This window comes from Anthonomus grandis, chromosome 12 (genome assembly GCF_022605725.1).
Source record: "Anthonomus grandis grandis chromosome 12, icAntGran1.3, whole genome shotgun sequence".
Classification (NCBI taxonomy): domain Eukaryota; kingdom Metazoa; phylum Arthropoda; class Insecta; order Coleoptera; family Curculionidae; genus Anthonomus; species Anthonomus grandis.
Window position 1 is genome coordinate 17128015 of NC_065557.1, and position 18610 is coordinate 17146624.

The 18610-nt window shown below is 28.6% G+C and overlaps 1 protein-coding gene across 10 annotated transcripts in view; it reads left to right on the top strand.

Moving 5' to 3' along the window:
* LOC126743099 (CUGBP Elav-like family member 4) overlaps positions 1-18610 on the top strand; it is an 885098-nt gene that overhangs the window by 161331 nt on the left and 705157 nt on the right. For all 10 annotated transcript variants that reach the window (XM_050450048.1, XM_050450052.1, XM_050450047.1 and 7 more), the window contains exon 2: positions 9867-9937. The gene's annotated coding sequence lies outside the window, so the exon portion shown is untranslated. The remainder of the gene's footprint in view (positions 1-9866; positions 9938-18610) is intronic.

Here is an 18610-nt window from a genome sequence, read left to right on the forward strand (position 1 = left end):
TAAAACTAAACTAAATTTCTATAGTCCCATTTTCTTCTCGAATAAATATTTTTTACCTATATTGCCTACATGTTGAAAAATAAACTTCGGCATGTTGATTTGAACATACAAAATAACGTGCTTAAAATAATCTTTACCTACAATAGAACTATCTTATTATCTATATTATTTTACAATGTACTAACACTGTAAAATAATGTATAAAATTCTTAATAACCTAATAAAATGTAACTCTAGATTAATTTGTTTACATAAAATTCACAGCTACAATTACCTAGAGTTCAATTTACGAATTTATATGTATTATATATAATATATTTTATTATATATTTATATATATATCTTATATAAGATATGTATAATGTAGGATTAGTTCTACTATATAATATATATAAATTTCGTAGATTAAAGGCTGGAAATATACGCCTCTTTTCAAAAAGAAAATCATACGCGTCTTCTTTTACAACTTGTCGAGAGGTTTTTCAGTAGATAATGGTAGAGTCATATGCAAAACATGATACTATCCTAGAGGATTAAAGGTCAAAAATGTTATTAATATGGTCCTAAGATAGTTTCTATCGGATACCGGGGTTTACTGGTACTTCAAACTTGTAACATTACTAACCTCCACATTCTAAAAGTCCATTTCTCTAATGTATTGCCCTTTAATTCAATTTGTCTTTAAAATGTTGATGTTTGGTAACTAGATTTAGAAAAAAGATTTTTTGGAAATTTGGCTAAAGCATCTTTTGTGGCAGATATTCGCTTTTCCAAGCATTAAAATTTTTATTTTTTTTAATGTATCAAAGCATACTGATACATTAAAAAAAATCAAATTTTCAATACTTCATCTAAAGTACTAAATTAAGACATTAGTCTATGATTTATTACGGGATAGTTTAAAATATCGCTTTTTAAAGAATCTGTGGAAATAATTTTTAATATTAAATAGGAGTTTCCATTTTTAAATTTGTAGTTTTTTAGGGTTATATCCTTTGCGCCTTATCTACTAATATTTCTATGCCCTATTTCACTTTTAGTCTTATTGATATTCTTTGATTCTTGAGGACAATTTATCATATAATAAAATAAAATATATTTATTGTTTGTTTAAAAATGTAACTTAAACTTAAAAATACCTTAACACACATATATTGCGCAAGACTAAATTAAAGTAATCTTTTTACTTGAAATAATGCGATGTACTGATACCTAGCTAAAAAAAATATATTCATTTTAATTAAATGACAAAATCCCTAAAAAGGCCTGGTATCAAAACTTAAACTAGTAAAATGTTTAAAAAAATTATTCATAAAAACCATATTAGCACTAAAACCATCCTAATATAATATATATGGTATACTTCTTGTGAAAATGATGTATTATTTTAGAAAAACAGCATAAAATGTTGAGTAAAAAAGGGATATTAAATAATTCAATGAAGTATTAATCAAATTGAAAAATTTATAAAAAAATAAAAGAAGATATACTCATTTGTTAATTTTTCTTTTTAAGAACCAAAAACGCGATAATCCTATTAGCCAGATATACATTGTCACTTAAGTTTTCAATAAAAATTCCCAAAGAGAGCAATAACACTAAACGAGTCGAACAATGCACGGCAAAATGAGCGCTGAGGCATTGAATATTTAAAGGTCTCTAATGGCACGAAAATGGATTTTTTAATGCGACTAAAGTTCAGTCAAAAAGGAAATATTATTTAAAGTCGAGAGCAGTAGTCTTAGGTTTTATGTTTTATCATAAAGCCAATAGCATGGGATTTGAATGGACTTATAGTTCGTAAATCTTTATTGATTTACCTCTTCGTTATTTAAATAAAAGTATTATTATCTATTTCTGTCTAATATTTTGTTTTTAAAAATACGTTTAACCTTCTTTTCAAAATTTTAATAAAAGTAGAGGTAATTCGTCCATATTCTTGGTTCTATTTTAATGATTGGTAGACAGGGTGACAAATTAAAATGCTTTGATAGTTCTGATATTTTAGGTTTTACCAAAGAGAAATTAATTATTCCTTACTGAAGTGAAATAGTTTTTAAAATGCGTAAAGATGTTGCATAAAAATTATTTTTGCAATTGGCAAAAAAACCGTAATAATTTCCTGTGCTAAGGATTTTATTTTTTTATTTTAAATCGTGAAAGAAAATCAACTTATATATCGACGATATTGGTAAAAAATATTTAATAGACAATATTTAAAATATTTAATACATAATATAGGGTGATTAAAACGCAATAAAAGCATTAAAAAAATTAAGATTTGCTTTTAAATTTAACAAGGAAGTTTATGATTGTGCCTAATAATAATAATAAATATGTTGTAGTATTTTATTTTTCAATTTAATTTAATTTTTAACATAATAAGGGTCTATTCGTTACTCAAATAAATTTTAATATAAATTATTTTTAATTATTAGTTAAATAAAGCAACAATTTTTTATAAAATACCTTTTTATTTCTTATCTCATATTTATTAATTAAGTTTTATGGCCCACCAAAAAAAAGAAAATAAGTCGCCTAAAATTCGGCTTACCATTGATTTCTTGAAACCTCTTTTAATTGATTTCTTGAAACCTCTTTTAACTTATGAAGCCTTGATTTAGTAATTTCGTAACAGGATACCTAAGATTCAAATGGCAATTAAGCAAGGGTATAATGGTTTGGACTCCTGTGATGTATCCACCCATGACACTAGAACACTCTGGTTTCCAAATCACAGGGACTGTGAAAGACTCTAACATCATTATCAGCGGTTATGAGTACCATTTGACATAACACAATTTAAGACAGACCGTCCAGCTTATCTTTGTGCTAGCGTCCAGCTAACTTTACATATCGCTGACTGGAGACTAGAACAATTTAGGCCAGTTATTTTGTAGTAATTACTTCATCGCTAACCTTTTTTATTTTTAAATTATTTGTAAATATTAGTGAAGCTTGTTATTCTTATTTTGGTAAATTATACAGCTGTTTGAGTTTAATTTAAATCTATAATAATTTATTAATCATTCTTAATACTACACTTACCAAAAAAGGATCATGAATATTCACTCTGGTATATAATATTTTATATAAGCAAAACCTTTATTACCCTTTAATTATAATTGAACCTAAAGTGTAACCGTATTTCATATTTTTATTTTGATTGATAACATTCTGTGGACTTTATCTCTATAAATCAAAGATTTAGTTTTTATTCTATATAAGGTGTAAATAGGGTTATGTAAATAAAATAGGTTATTGTGAGTTTGCCTTTTCTTGCCAAATGATAGTCCAAATTGCCTTTATAGGAATTAAAATGATCAAGTTAGAAGTTTTCTTAGTTTTATCAAAGTAACTCGCTTATTTATTATCCTAATATACAAACTGTGACTTATATTCAATTTTAACCTACAAACGCCTAGCTCCCAATACCTGAGCTAACGTCTAGATTACTTATAAACAAGTTAAAATTTGTGCTAAAATGTCATCAAAATGCATTTTTTAGGTTTTTTATATAAGCACTTGGAATATTTTTTTACGATATCTATCATCCTTTCCTACGTCTTTTTTTTAACGGTAGGACAAGTGACAAATCAAAGGTGCGTGCTGTGTCGCATCAATCTTCCTCACTTTAACATTTGTCCTTACCGAGTTCAAGGAGCCAATGTGTTGTAACCACTTTTTATTAAAGTTTTGCTCTTAATTAAAATCGATTGATGTTGAAAGCCTTTAATTGAGTTGCATATATGCTAAGGACAGCTTATCAGTCTGGAGAATATTAATTGGTGGTGGGTTGGTATGAATTATTCTAGAGATGCTTACCTTTTAAATTGTGGGCGCCATATAGTTTGATGTGTTGATTTAAAGTGCAGTTGTAAGAACCTTTAACTAGCAAATTGGTACTTACATAAACAAAAAGGATGGTAAAAAATATAACACATAGTAATACACAAAATAAGCTTTAATAATTAACGCTACTATATATTAGAAAATATGCAATTTCTGGTCAATGTTCTTTGTTTAAAATTTTAGTTAAATAAATCACTATTGTAAAAATTATTAGACAGTTTCTTATTTGAAGTACAACTCCTGAAATCAAAACTCCATGCACCAAAGTTTCTTATTTTTTTACAAGGTCATTAACCGACGTTATACTAGATGTCGCGATCAGTACTATGTTCATACAATAATAAATTATTACCTTATATAAGCAAACAAAAAAAGTAAAAGCTTTACACTGTGCCAAGTTGCATAAACATGGCCTCCATTATTGATTCTTTCACAATGTTTGAATTCAGGAATGTTATTCTTTTCCTGCATCGTCTGCTGCTTGTACAGTTCATACAGCCAGGGATCATGACTAACGCAGCTGTTCATTACCAAATTTAACAATATTTGCGGTAAACAATTTTAACAAAAAAACAGGAATGCTGACATATGGAATTATTGTTCTGCATGACAACACCCGCCCTCACAATGACGGTGTAATCTAACAACTTCTTTAACAATTTAAAAAAGCTATTTTGACTACCCACCAATCAGTCCTCTCTAAAGAGATAGACTCCAACTCTAAAGAACTTCAAGATGAAGTCATGTTCACTGGTGGTAAAATTAGGTTAAAAAAGAGAGCATTAAAAAGTTTGTCCACAGGTGTAACAAATGCCTCAGTCATAATAGAAGACTAAGAATATTAGTAATTTTGGGACTTTGGAGTAACAGTTTCAAATATTTTATTCAGTATGAAATTATAATATTATTAGCTTTCGCGTATAAGCTATCATCAGTGCTAATTGTCAGTTATGCATAAAAATTCCTCAGATTAATATAACATCTTCACCCAATCAGAACATCGTTGTTCTTTCTGCTTCGGATTCCTTTCCTAGACCTTGCCTGCCCATTGTCTTTGAGAGCTGAACCTAATCCCGCCAGTAAATTTTTTTAATGGTCCGTTTTTATTGGTCAAATATCAACATCAAAAAAAGATATTCGTGACGACCTGCAGTGTAAGTTTTGACAAAAAATTTAAGATATGAATAAAACCATAAATTCAATATAATTAAAAATGTTAAAACCAAAAATATTTTACTTTTCTACCTCAAATGATGTGGCTAAATTTTTAATATTTTCCTGTTTGTAGCTCTCCTATGCTCCACACATGACGATTGTATTGTTGCGCAAGATTAGTTGGCAATTTTAAATGGCTTTAACATGAGTACTTTTTTAACTCTTTACTAAACAACCACTTTTTATCTTCACATGTAAAACCACCTACCTAAATTTTGTATTGATCATTTTATGTTGGTTTTTAGGTAATGAAGCATACAAGTAGTAATATGTGTGATTAATTATTGGACAATGTCCCTCGTGGAAAATACATATTCCAGATGGAAACGTACAAGCAGACCATATGTAGTGTTCACGCAACGTGTAAGTGACAAGTAGTACATATGCATACTGTGCAATGCGATGCTATGAATATTGGATATATAATATACATATAGGGCACCATCTGTTTTACGATTGCATTTATTTTTGGGTATTTCATATTATTTTACGTATAAAACTATATGACTATTATTTTTTATAATTTAAAGTTTATGCGACAATACGTACAACTCGGAAACAAAAGGATTTTAATTAATGATTTATGGAAAATGGAACTAAAATAAAGCTGTTCAGTAAGTGACAGTTTTTCCACTAAGTTATTGAAAATATGTAAAGATAAAAAAATTGTTAATTGAACCTTTAAAGTAGTCATTTTAAGCAGCTTTCCAAAATTTAATAAAATCATAATGGATAGATAGATACATGAAATTAAAATGTTTAAACTGAACAGGCTGTTATTTTTTATATTTTATAATAAAAATTTAACATATTTATATTTAATTTAACTTAAAATTTTTATTTTTATTGTTATTTTTTGTTAAAACTTTTCTTTTTCAAAAGAGCTTTTTTCTTATTTTGATGCCTAATTTTTTCTTTTATATTTCTTTTCTTAAGACACTAAAAAATTCTTCAAAATCTTGAAAAAAAAATGACACGTAAAAAAATAGAGTAATGATTTTTGCTACTTAGAAAGCAATGACTCCAAAAATCAGGACAAAATTTATTTTATTATAAAATTTTGCACCTTAAAATGAATTTAAAATTCTCTTTATTATCTCAAGAAAATAATATTCACAGTATAAAATAAAATTTGAAATGGCCTTAAAATCCTGTAAAATATATATTTTTAAATGTCAAAAAAAATTAAAAAATTTATATTTCTGACTTTTTCGTAAAATTTTAGTTTCTTCTCGAAATAAAAAAATGCCACGTCAAATACCACATAAAAGGCATGAAAAATTATTTTCAATAGTGAAAATATAAAAGAAATTAAGTTCAGTACCTGGAATTATAAAGAAATTAATAAACTACCTATTTTGTCTAAATCGGTAAGACACAAAAATGATACCATTAAATTTAAAAACATTAGCTTATAGCTTTTGAAAATTTAAAGAATGATGCCAAATACTGAAAACATTTTTTCTAGAATCATGAAAAAAAATATTTCGAGACCTGCAACAAAGAAATTATGATTTTAGCTGCCAAAAGAATACATTTAAAATGACATTAAGAAATCTAGCTTCAAAATTAAGAAAAAACTTAACTTAATAGCATAAAATGGAAAATTATTAAAAAATTTTGAAATATATATATGTAGGGAATTTCGTTAAAGCTTCAACTATAATACTAAGAACAAATTTAAAAGAAAATCAAATTTAATTTTAAATTTAAATTAATTCAAAAGAGTGTAACCCATAGGAAACTTTAAATGTCTACAAGCTGTAAGTATAAAACAAGGCGGAAGCTAAATAATCAACTGGGTTTAAAGAACTTAGACTATTTCGTAGTTTTTATATTATCAATTGATTTGATGGTCAAAAACCAAATCAAAACGTAAAAAAAATACACACTTATCAATTATCACTGGTAAACAGCTATTTTAGCGCAAGAATCTAAGTATATTGTCTTTTTTTTCTTTTCTAGTAAGATGAGTGTACTGAATCTGAAATCATATTCATTTTCTCTATCAGGTAAAATTTTTAATACTGCAAAAAAATCATTTTTGCACTTATGCAAAAATTCAGCATTTTTGTTTCTAAGTGCATTATTCTATGCAGCATTTTTAAGTGCTTTGATTCAACATGCAATAAAACTAAGGTTAAAAGTTATCAAGAGGATAAATTTCTTACTCTATTTCAGAATAACATTAAATTCGCATGATTGAAAAACTGACATATCATGTTGGATCGCGATAATATTCACAGAATCTGTAACTTATTATAACTACATTAAAAACAAGTTATGAATCAATTTTTTTGAAGATTGATAATTTACCATTTTTCTATTACAATAAGCATGTACAATATCATACTTGAGAATTACATCAATTAAGCATTCAATCATTAATAATAAGGTAAGCTGATCAAAGTCATAGGAATCATAGTCAACTAATGATTCTTATTATAATTGTTATAAATAAATATAAAACTTATATGATTATGATACTAAGTTTACATCTAAATTTACTCAAGCAGTGCCATCTGTTTATAACGTACCAAAAACCAAGCACATACACGGTGAAATACGCTGAATGTATTAGAATTATTACAATGATCAATTACAATAATTTCGCATGTTTCTTTAATCCGGGACTGTTGGATGGTCAACAAAAATATCTGTTGTATCGTAATCTACAACTTAAGTTGGGATTTAAATATTCCCATGAACTAGTCTTAAAAGTATTACTAAATTAATTAAAGAGTTACCTATTTTATTGAGTATTATGTCACTTATAGCAAAAATCAACCTAGAACATACTATCTCACACGCTCAAAAATTGAAAAGAAGAAAAAATAGACTTATTCGCGTATTTTAAAGAAATATGAACTTAAATATTTAATGATACTTTTCAATATACTTAATTTAATTTAAGTTTGATGAGTTTGAAATACAATAATTTACAGGAAGTATAAAAGATTTTATTTTTAATTTATTTATTAACATACCTAGGAGCAGAGATCTATTAATCTCTGCGCTCGTTTCTTCTTTTTAATTTCCTACCTAACCTTGTTATGAATATTAAAATTAAAAACGATAAAAAGAACGAGAAGACCTACTTTTTTAATAAAAACACCTAATTTGAACCAACGTTTCGGTAGTTATCTACCGAAACTTTAATTATTGTTGCTATAAGTGAAGTAATACTCAATAAAATAAGTAACTTATTATGAATTCGTCACAACAATACCGATTTTACTTAAGATAATTAAAAGTATTTATTACGCATATGCATAATTCCAGAAATATTTATGTTGAATAGAGATCCTAAAATAATTAAGAAATAAATAGCCCTTTTCTGTCTGGGCGGAACATATGCACTTCGCGTGTTCATTAATTCAAAATAATAACTTCGACAATTCTTTTCGAAAATTTGAAAAATTCACAATAAGCTATTAAACCACAGAATTTTATTAATTTTCAATTGATATTTTCTATGTTTTTGCAGTTTTAATTTCACCTAATTATGGAAATTACTCGAAAAAACGTGATTTTTTTATATTCAACTATGATATTTATCACGATTGATCAGAAATAGTCAAAAAATATTTTTTTCGTGGTTCCTCGGCGTATCGTTAAAATCATGAAATCAAAATTTTTGTCACCACACACCGGAAAAAATTCAAAGACCTTATCAAAATAAATGAATGTTATAATTATAAGTATTATATTTACCAGTTAAATTCAATTAATTCTAATACTTTCTATGGTCTCCCTATTAAATAGGTTATCACTGTGCTACTCGGCACTATTATTACATATGAACACATATTTTATACAGGAAGCGTTAATGTAGAAAATTGGTATTTATTTAAAAAATTATATTTGGATATTTATCAATAAATAAATGTATAATTTCATTTATCGGTTACTAAATTAATTTTGCCTAATGATCTATTGACAACAACTACCAACCAGCTATTAGCATACTTAAATATTTATTAATGACTCTAGGGCTAGACCTATAGAATAATGGAGCATTTCATTACAATTAATCATAATATTTTTCATCATAATCCCAAACCAAATATATTAAAAAATGCTTTCCTCCATTATGACAAATGTCGAAAACTTTAACAATGATTTGATTAATAATTCATTTCAATAGAATTGTTAGAAAGGTTCTTGACTTACTAATACGCAGCATAATCAGCCCTAAAATATGTTAAAAATATTGGCCTTTTTGAGAACATTGAGTAATATATTTTTATTTTAAATATATAACTTAATATTGTGCCAAGTAGGGTTATTTATAGTACAATTTTGGCTATGTAACTCTGGTTTTGCATTACAATTAAACAGGGATACATTTCGGAAATTCCAATATCCATCAACATTATTAAAAAAAAAACGTCAATTACTAGGTTGTTTTTAAGGTATAACTTTCCTGGTTTTATTTCCGCACTACATATTAGATATCCTTCTTTAATTAAAGTAACTAATTAATTTATTCTCTATCGACGAATATATGTATACTATCTGACCTTACGCTTGATGACCTTCTAAGTATATCAAATCATATATTCTCAAAAAACTTTTACGTAAATATTGCTAAATGTGCTTAAGAAATAAATATATATTACCAAACTTAAATGTTTTATTTTTTCGTTATTAAGAAGTGGCGAAACATAAAAAATATGAAACTATTTTTATCTATCTGTATGTTCTTTTCCTCATTTTGATCAGTATTTTTTAGTTTTTAAATATGACTGTAAACAACGTTGTATGCACAGGTGACAATTAAACTTTATTTTTTGCAGGGACTGACCGCAGCGCCACCCTGCTGGCGGCTCGGCTTGGTCTTGCGTTCCCCTCAAATGGTTGTTTTTTGGTAGGTTGCCTCCCGCAACTAGTCGATGTTTTAATATTATGTGTAAAGTTTTTCAGTTTTTTTTCTCAATAAACTTTTTTTCCCATTAATTTATACTTTTTCATATTTATTTACTGCCCATGGTTGAAGAATAAATGTTTTTTTTAATTTGATGTTGAAATTTAAAAAAATTAATAAAGAAAATGCTAGCTATAAAATAAACATAAGGATTTTTCTATTATATTTAGAATATATAACTACAGATAGAAAAATCTAACCAATTATTTTTTAAAAGCCTAAAAATAACCTGACGATCATGATAAAAATATTATTTATAGAAAAGCAAATACAAAATAATTGCTTTTTTTATTATATATATTTTATTATACTTAAAAATACTTTTTAAATATCCCTCTATATTACAAATAGCATATTAATTCTTATATTCTAATTATTTTGTGACTAATAAAAGCATAGTTAAATTCATTAAGATCCACGACTATTCTTCAGCCATAGTTATATTTATTTTATAGAAAACTGTTCAAAAAGTTTAATTATTATAAAATATTTTGTTGTAAAAATAATGGGTCTAGCATATAAGAAAATACAGAATTAATTTAATTTTTATTAAAGTAAGCAACATTTTAAATATAAACTCTTATTATTTTAGGTTGAGCTAGAATTTTTTGAACAGTGTTTGCTTTTTATTACCGCTTTTTTAACTGTACTTATTCCGTGTATTATTTCTAGTTATTGTGTGTACTCCCTCTATTTGGTGCACGGTTTTATTGTTCTGTTAGATATGTTGTAAATTAGATCCAACAAGTTTTAAAAATGTCTAACTTACCTTAGGCTTTCACTCAGGTAAGTATCAATTATTTAAAAAACTAAATAAAGAGCAGTTTCATAAAAATACCTCATAATTAAGGAATGTTAATATTTTGTTTTATTGAAAATAAACTGGGACGTTAATTAGTTTAAATGATAAAGACTAAAAAGGAATCTTTTATGAAATAACGTGGTCACAAAACTCAAGTCAGATATAAGAAATAAAACAAGAACTTCTATTCACTTATAGTAAAATTAACAACAAACTAAGTCAGAGAAAAAGAAAACATTGGTCCGATATCCTTTAATATAAAGGTTAGCCAAATTAGGTCTTGATGCGGAAATACATTTGATAACTTATTACGGTTTTGGGCAATTCTAACCAGCATTTACAGACTATATTTCTGATGTCCTCTGTCCAACTTCTTTGTGGTCTTCTATTGTTTCTGTTTTTTCTCTACGCCGCCAATGTATCATTCTCTCTGTCCATATATCTTCATCTTGTCTCGCTACGTGACCCACCGAGGTTCATTTCAACTTATCAACTCTCCTGAATATATCAACGTTTCTAGTCCTCCTCCTGATCTCCTGACTTCCTATTCTATCCCTTAAAGCGCTTTCCAACATTGCTGACTTTATTGTTCTCTGAGCGCTCTAAGCCAACTTGCATTGTGTTGGTTTAGTGTCATTGTCTCCAGACCATATGTCGCAAGAGGTACAACGCACATATCATGCACATTTCGTTCTATTTATTGGGATATCTGGATATCTCAGAACGTGTTTCAGTATGCCGAAAGCAGCCTCAGAAATAACGAAGCTGCACGAGTCTGGTTATTTCAGCCTTTTGACTCTCCATCCCGAGCTTAACAAACTGTCCAAGGTAGATGTATTCGGTGACAATCTAAATAATCTGGTTATCTAGAACCATCTATGTTCTAGATAACCAGTAAGATTATTACTTTCGTTTTATTAATCAGCATGTCATTTTCGCATGATGACCTATGCTCTAAGAAGCCTTTATTTTTGTAAATTTTTTATTTTATCTAGGGATATTTTTCTGGTATATCTTGTGAGACTACGTACTGCACACTAGGGTATATTGATGTACAGCTTTTATATTGGACATTCCAGATATGTATATTTCACAATAGAAACTTTTAATATTACTGTTTCTGGCTATCGTGTCTTGAATGATTTTGGTTCTGTATGCTCTCAGAGCTTTGCGACTAGTCTTTTTTATACGGGTATTGAATAACTGTGTAAATATCTCTGTCCTATCATTTAAATTGTTAATTTGCTGAGTCTATTGCCTTTTTTAATATTTAGAGTCTGGTTAATGTCCATCTTCTCTAGAGCTTCTTTTGGTTGCAAATATCTTATCACTTCTCGTATTTTCTGAATTCCTCATTTGTCATAGATCTCTGATTGTTAAAAAGCTTTTATGTTTCTAACTTAATTTAAAAAAAAAACGTGATTGAACCAATCTGTGGTTGTTTCGCATATTGAATCTTTTCAAAACTGCAACATCCTTACAGTATTTTTAATTATTAGGAAGGTTATAATCGATTTCGTTAGGCTTTTCCAATTCCAATTTCGTTAAAGCCTTTTTTTACAGAATGTGTTTAAACAATAGAGAGTTTCGTTTTTTAGAAAATTTTTTAGCATCTCTCTTCTGCTATTCTTGTCTCCTAGTCTGCAGTAACTAATAAAGTCAGAATATTCTAGTTTTCTTTTTCCAATTTTGACGTTAAGGTCTCCAATTATGACTATAAAGTGCGCTTTTTGCTACTACTCTGCAATGCCTATCACTTCTTATGGTTCTTTATCTTCGGCGGTGCTAGTAGGCGCGTATAGTTTAATTACTTACATTGCATGACGTTTCAGCTTGTTCAACCTTTCAGTTGTGTTCAATTTTAGCATCAGGTATATAACTTGAATGGATATAGCACAGAATTTAGATATTCTGTGTTTTATTCTTCTATTATATCCCAGTTAATGGGTTCTGTCGTTTGTTGCAGTTCCTCGAGATGATCTTCCATTCTTATGGTGCGTATAATATAGGTCGCAATATTTATGTGTATGAATGTGTCTAGCTGAATTGTCGAATTTTTGCCCTTCCCAAAATCCATAGGGCTGACCGACAGTATGGGATTCTTGGTTAATTTAGAAATTTTGACAAAATAAAATGCTATAAAATAAAGCCCTTCTATTAGTTTTGAGCAAATTAAATCATAGAAATCAACGAAGTTTAGGCCAAGACGTGTGTCGTGCTGCATTTCTCCTTTTAGAGACATGCGCAGGTGATAAAATAGTGATTCAATAAAGCATTGTCATTTTCTCTTTAACTTAACAGCATAATAAATTGCGCTATCAAGAACGTCAACTGGAGACGAAAATTCAAAATGACATACAGCGTGTTGACTTTAAGAACATAAGATATTTATGTATGTGTATAAATTGAGAGTAAAGACTACGTAAAGAAGACATAAACTGCCCGCCAGAGCCGATATTCACTCAAACAGCTAAAGTATATTTCGGTATTTCTAATATTCGTACAAAACATCTATATCTTGTAGTACTTATATTTTTACAACTTTTTTACCTACAACTTTTCTCTTATTGAATGGTCGAATATGGTAAATCACTTTATATAAATAATGCACAATACACATTATTTTTACTTAGGATCAAGTAGTTTCATTTAATTTTTTTACACTGTGTATATATTCAATAGTCTTTGGAACTCTAGTCCCAATTTTTGGGGTTGACGATTTGACCTTCCTGGTTGAGAGCCTGTGGGACTTGAGCAAAGAAATCTGGAAAATTCTGCCTTCTGTAGTTTGGAAAATAGCCATCGTAATGGTGTTTAACCCGAATTTATCTTACCATTGCTAAACCGTTGCAATAATATATTTCGGTAGTGAAAGAGTTCAGACGATTGTAATATCTCTCCATGGTCTGTGCCCAGATAAACTTGGTGATAACAACTTTTGCTTTCCTCAGTAGTTCCATTGGCTTTAATTAGTGTAACTGCATTTTTTTTACTTTGCCGCTCGTCATAAAACGAGATTAAAATAACATAAACAAATAGATGTTAAATTTTGACGTGACTTTTCTTAGAACTAGTATAAAGACGAGGCGGACAGGACTTCATTTAGCACGCACCTGCAACTTAAGTAAAGCTCAAATTCGACGTTGCGCCAATTTTGTCGCCAAGTTCAGTATTCCTTTTTGTCCATGATTCTTCAGAACACATTTCATGGTCCCAGCAAATCAAAGACCAGTTTTTTTTGTTTCTGGAAATTTCTGCTGTCTTTTATAATCTGTCAAATTCACTGCTCACCATTCCTGTTTTAACGTTTGAATTCTACGGTTCTGTGAAATCACGCGCGCGTGTTTCCATTATAAATTGGTGATTTGTAGAGAAATTGACTAGCTTTGAACTATTTGTTTTTAATTTTTTAATAGAATTTTAAAGTTTGGATTATTTTTTAATGTATGATTCCCAAAACTTCATGTAGTAAATCTTAGTTTTTTTTAACATGTTGGGATTATTTAATTTTTTGTGTTGCACACTTATTCAGTTTTTCTTTCTTTATTTATTTTACTAGAATTTCTCTCTAAAGATAATAAAACCATAAAACTTCGTTTGGAGCTCTCTAGTACTCTTGACACGTGTCTTTTCTTTATTAGCACACCTGTGGCCAACGCCCCCATTTTTGGTTTATTCTGGTGGTCGCCTATGAAATCCTTTTCGTCATCTTCTCATCAAGTATTTGAAGCTTAGTTCTTATTCATCTTTTTCTAATGAGAAGATCCAATAATATAGGTCCCTAATGCCCAACGTTCCAGAGATGATAAAGGATGAGAATTTTGTATTATTTTAATATTTTTTTTATTACTTTAGTATTTTTTTTTATTATTTTAATAATTTTAATTAAGTTTTTTTAATAAAAACCAACTAATAAGACCATATTTGCATTTTGCACCTTATTCCGTTTTCGGCCTCCCGAAACAACAAAATATTAGAAGTACAAAATAACAGGTTTCATAGTTTTTCCTTAAAAAACTACGTAGCCTCCTTTAACCGTTGCATTCCGATATATTTACGCATTTTAAATTTAAAGGATAAATTAAAAAATAAAACTAAACTTACATTGAATTTTACTTGGAACCCATAGGCCTAACAGATGCAGAGCTGTCGTCAACTGAAGTGGATGCATTCGGGTGCATATACATTTAATCAGAGACAATTTGCAAATTGCCTCCGATTTGTCTCGATAGCTGAGAAGCTCCTAAGATAGTTTGCAGCTTCTCGTATTATCCCACCGTTTTTTCAAAAACCTGTGACAGCATGATTTTATTAGTTCTTTGATGTTTGCTATGGTCAGACTTACAGAGGTTAAAGTCTCCGATCCAAGTGGTTAAAGAGCGGGGCTTCATTGGCAAGGGAGTTGCCGGCCGATTTCCCTTGCTGTGGTTGTGCCACTTAATTTCCACGAATTTACTATAGTATTTCTGCACTAGTTCTGATGTGAGGCCTAGTAATGACAGCACACAAATTATCTATCTGCAGTCCGTGTGGATAATCACCATTTTATCAGCAAAGTTGATACTGATTGGTTGTTTTGCCACCAGGTTATTACACGCCATATATTTTGGTTTAAAAGACACTTGGCATAATACCAAAAGATAGCATTGTGCTTAGTTGGAGATATTTGAACCACGCACCACAGCCCAAACCTGTTTAAGTTTTGAAACTATCTAAATATATGTGAGGAATAAAAGGATTGTGTAGGGTTTGTTGAATGCAAAGATTAGTGAGGCAGAATCAACTTGAGCCTCCAAAAGAGTTTGGACAGCGAGTTTGTTGCTTCTTGCCAGAATCTAGCTCTTTGCAAGCTTATCCCTATACTTTTGTTTATTCCATTAAAGTAGGACAGTCTATTTAATATATATATATATATATATATATATATATATATATATATATATATATATATATATATATATATATATATATATATATATATATATATATATATATATATATATATAGAACAGCCTAACTTCCAAAGCCCTAGTTAGTGTCATTCTCAGTGCCTTTGTTATATTAAGGATAGGTCTTATCATAAAGGTGTAAATCCATATTACTAGATACTACCTTGGGCAAAAATCCGCAGGTCTTTTTTATTATGTGCCTATGTTATTCGTAAAAGATATATGCTTTCTGAAATATATGGCAATTACAAGTTAGTATACTATTGAGTTTCAAAGCGAAATACTTTATTTCCAAAGTATACCTAACTAAGTGTCTCATAATTTGTGTGGTAGAAGAATTATAATACAATCAATAAGACTAAAGATATAAAAAATTAAACCCTTTTAAACCAAAGTGTTTTGAAAAAATAAATGAAGAAAAAATATAAATGAAATATTTTGATTAAATAATTTTTAATCATTTAGAATAGATAATTTTTAAGTGCATACAAGTGGTATAGGCTTGAATTTACAAAAATAAAAACCGATTAGATTTGTTGTTTCATAGTGGATTTTATTATGAATTTTCCCAAAAGAATTTTTCGATCCCCTGCCTAAGTTAACTCGTTTGTTTCCTTATTTTTCTAAGAGTATGAAAGCTTTTAGGCTTTAGCTTTGATATTCTGATGTATTTTAATGTCTGGATATTATAACACCCAAGAAAGGCATTGACCAGATGTATATAGGAATAAGTTGTTATACATTCTACCGAAAAAATATAGATTATGTAATAAGATACAAAATGTAATAAGATACAGTCAACGATTTTTACTATGACATATTTCAACTTTTAACAAAAAAAAAACCATTTAATACGTTGATCTCACCGTATTTCAAAACTTACTAGCTTAAAGAAATGAAGTTTATTTTTATATATCTTGAACAGTTTTGGTTATAAAGGTACCAGAAACTAAAATTTCAACTTCAAAAAGTTTTACTATCATTGAAGAAGATTTAGGCGCTTTAAATTTAATAAAAAAGTACGCAGCATTAAGACCAGCTGGAATAAAGGAGCGAAGATTTTTTTTTACCTCTAGAAAGAGTCGCTGTATAGTACAACCTGTTGAAAAAAATACCATAGGAAGCGTCCCAACATTGATCGCAAAATGTTTAAAACTGGATAATGCAGAAGCTTATACCGGCCACTGTTTGCGTCGCACATCGTGAACTTTACTTGTTGAGGCAGGTGCTTCGTTTGAAATGTTAAAACAACATGGAAAATGAAAAAGCTCTTCAGTAGCTGAAGGATATATAGAAGAAAGTATTTCATCCAAAAATAAAGTAGCCAAAATGATTGCCAATTCAGTTAATTCCGAGGTTAATTCCGTATCGACTATTGAAAATTCTTTAATGGACAATTTACAAACTATACAAAATAGCGTTAGTGTTACCACCTCTACCATCACAAAAAACACCGACCATTCTATAGTGGGATTAACTACATTTTTCGGGACATTTCAAAATTGTAATTTTTCTTTTGGAAATAAACTTTAATTTTAAGTATTTAAAGAAACATTCTTTTTTGTATAAAATGGATGTTTGTTCTTTATTATCAGAGAAATAAAATTGGATAAGCAATAAAATTTCCGGGCATTATCATAATGCCCGCTTATAATGCCCTAGGTGTGATAGCAGGTATTATTGCTACCATAACATATTCCATTTTTAACGTATTATAAATCAATAATAGATAGGTAAAACATAAATATATTAAAATCCATATTATTAAGAAGTTTTTTCTAATACCTAGTTCAGAATTCAATTACCTGTATATGTCTGAACATAAAATGTTAGCAAAAAGGACTTGTCAAACCAATTTATTAATTCCAGTCAGGAAATTAAAAATCTTGCATTCCGCGCTTATTCAAATCCCATAGACGCGACGTTTTACGCGGAAATTAAGCAGAAATTGCCGCGATAACATCGGCAGTTGATATTTACACAAAGGTTATTGTATTTGCAAAGGCTATCAAGGCACATACCTAAAAAAGCTATGGTATAATAGAATTTTTAATACTTTTTTATAGTGGTAGTTTATAACTGCGTCATGGAAAAATATATAAAAGTTTAATTATCAGATAAGAACCTTTGAGTTGAATATTAAATGAATTTAAAGAGAATTTTTTTTTCTTATAGCAAGGTGTCGAATTAATACAATTAATTTATCAGTTAGGGAAAATAGTAAGTAATTTCATAATTATTAGTGACTGCGAAATATGGGCCACAGAAAATTAAATTTCTGTGAAAGAGAATGCTAAGGAATGCATAAACTTGCATTAAAAATACTAGGTCTTTGCCAGGCCAATTTTTGTATTACCTAAGGCGAGAAAGTTGGGGAATATAATAGCAAAAGTGCACTATTGCTGTTATTTAAACTTCGTGACTAGAGTTTAAACATTAAACTTAGTAGAGGTTTAAAGAGATTGTGCTAATACCTTAATATTAACACGCCACTACGAAAGGACTGACATAAGGCTAGTAAATAAAATTTCCATCAAATTTTCTCCTAAATATCTTATATTAAATATAAAAACGGTAATTTTCTTTAAACAACTAAAAACCTAAAACTTATTACTAAGTGAACACACTCATTCCAGCAAGCACTCGAATAAAAATAAATTTTAAATTTAATTAAACACCAAGACAAAAGTAATTAACTAAATTAAACCCTTTGGCCTTAATACAAATAGCGTAACAAAATTATTATTGTTTAAAATAAAACACACAAGTGAAAATTACAAAGGTACCTTGTTTCTATGTGAAGACACAGAAAAACAAAATCCAATACACTGCTGCTTCCACACTATACGCTTCCACAAAATGTTC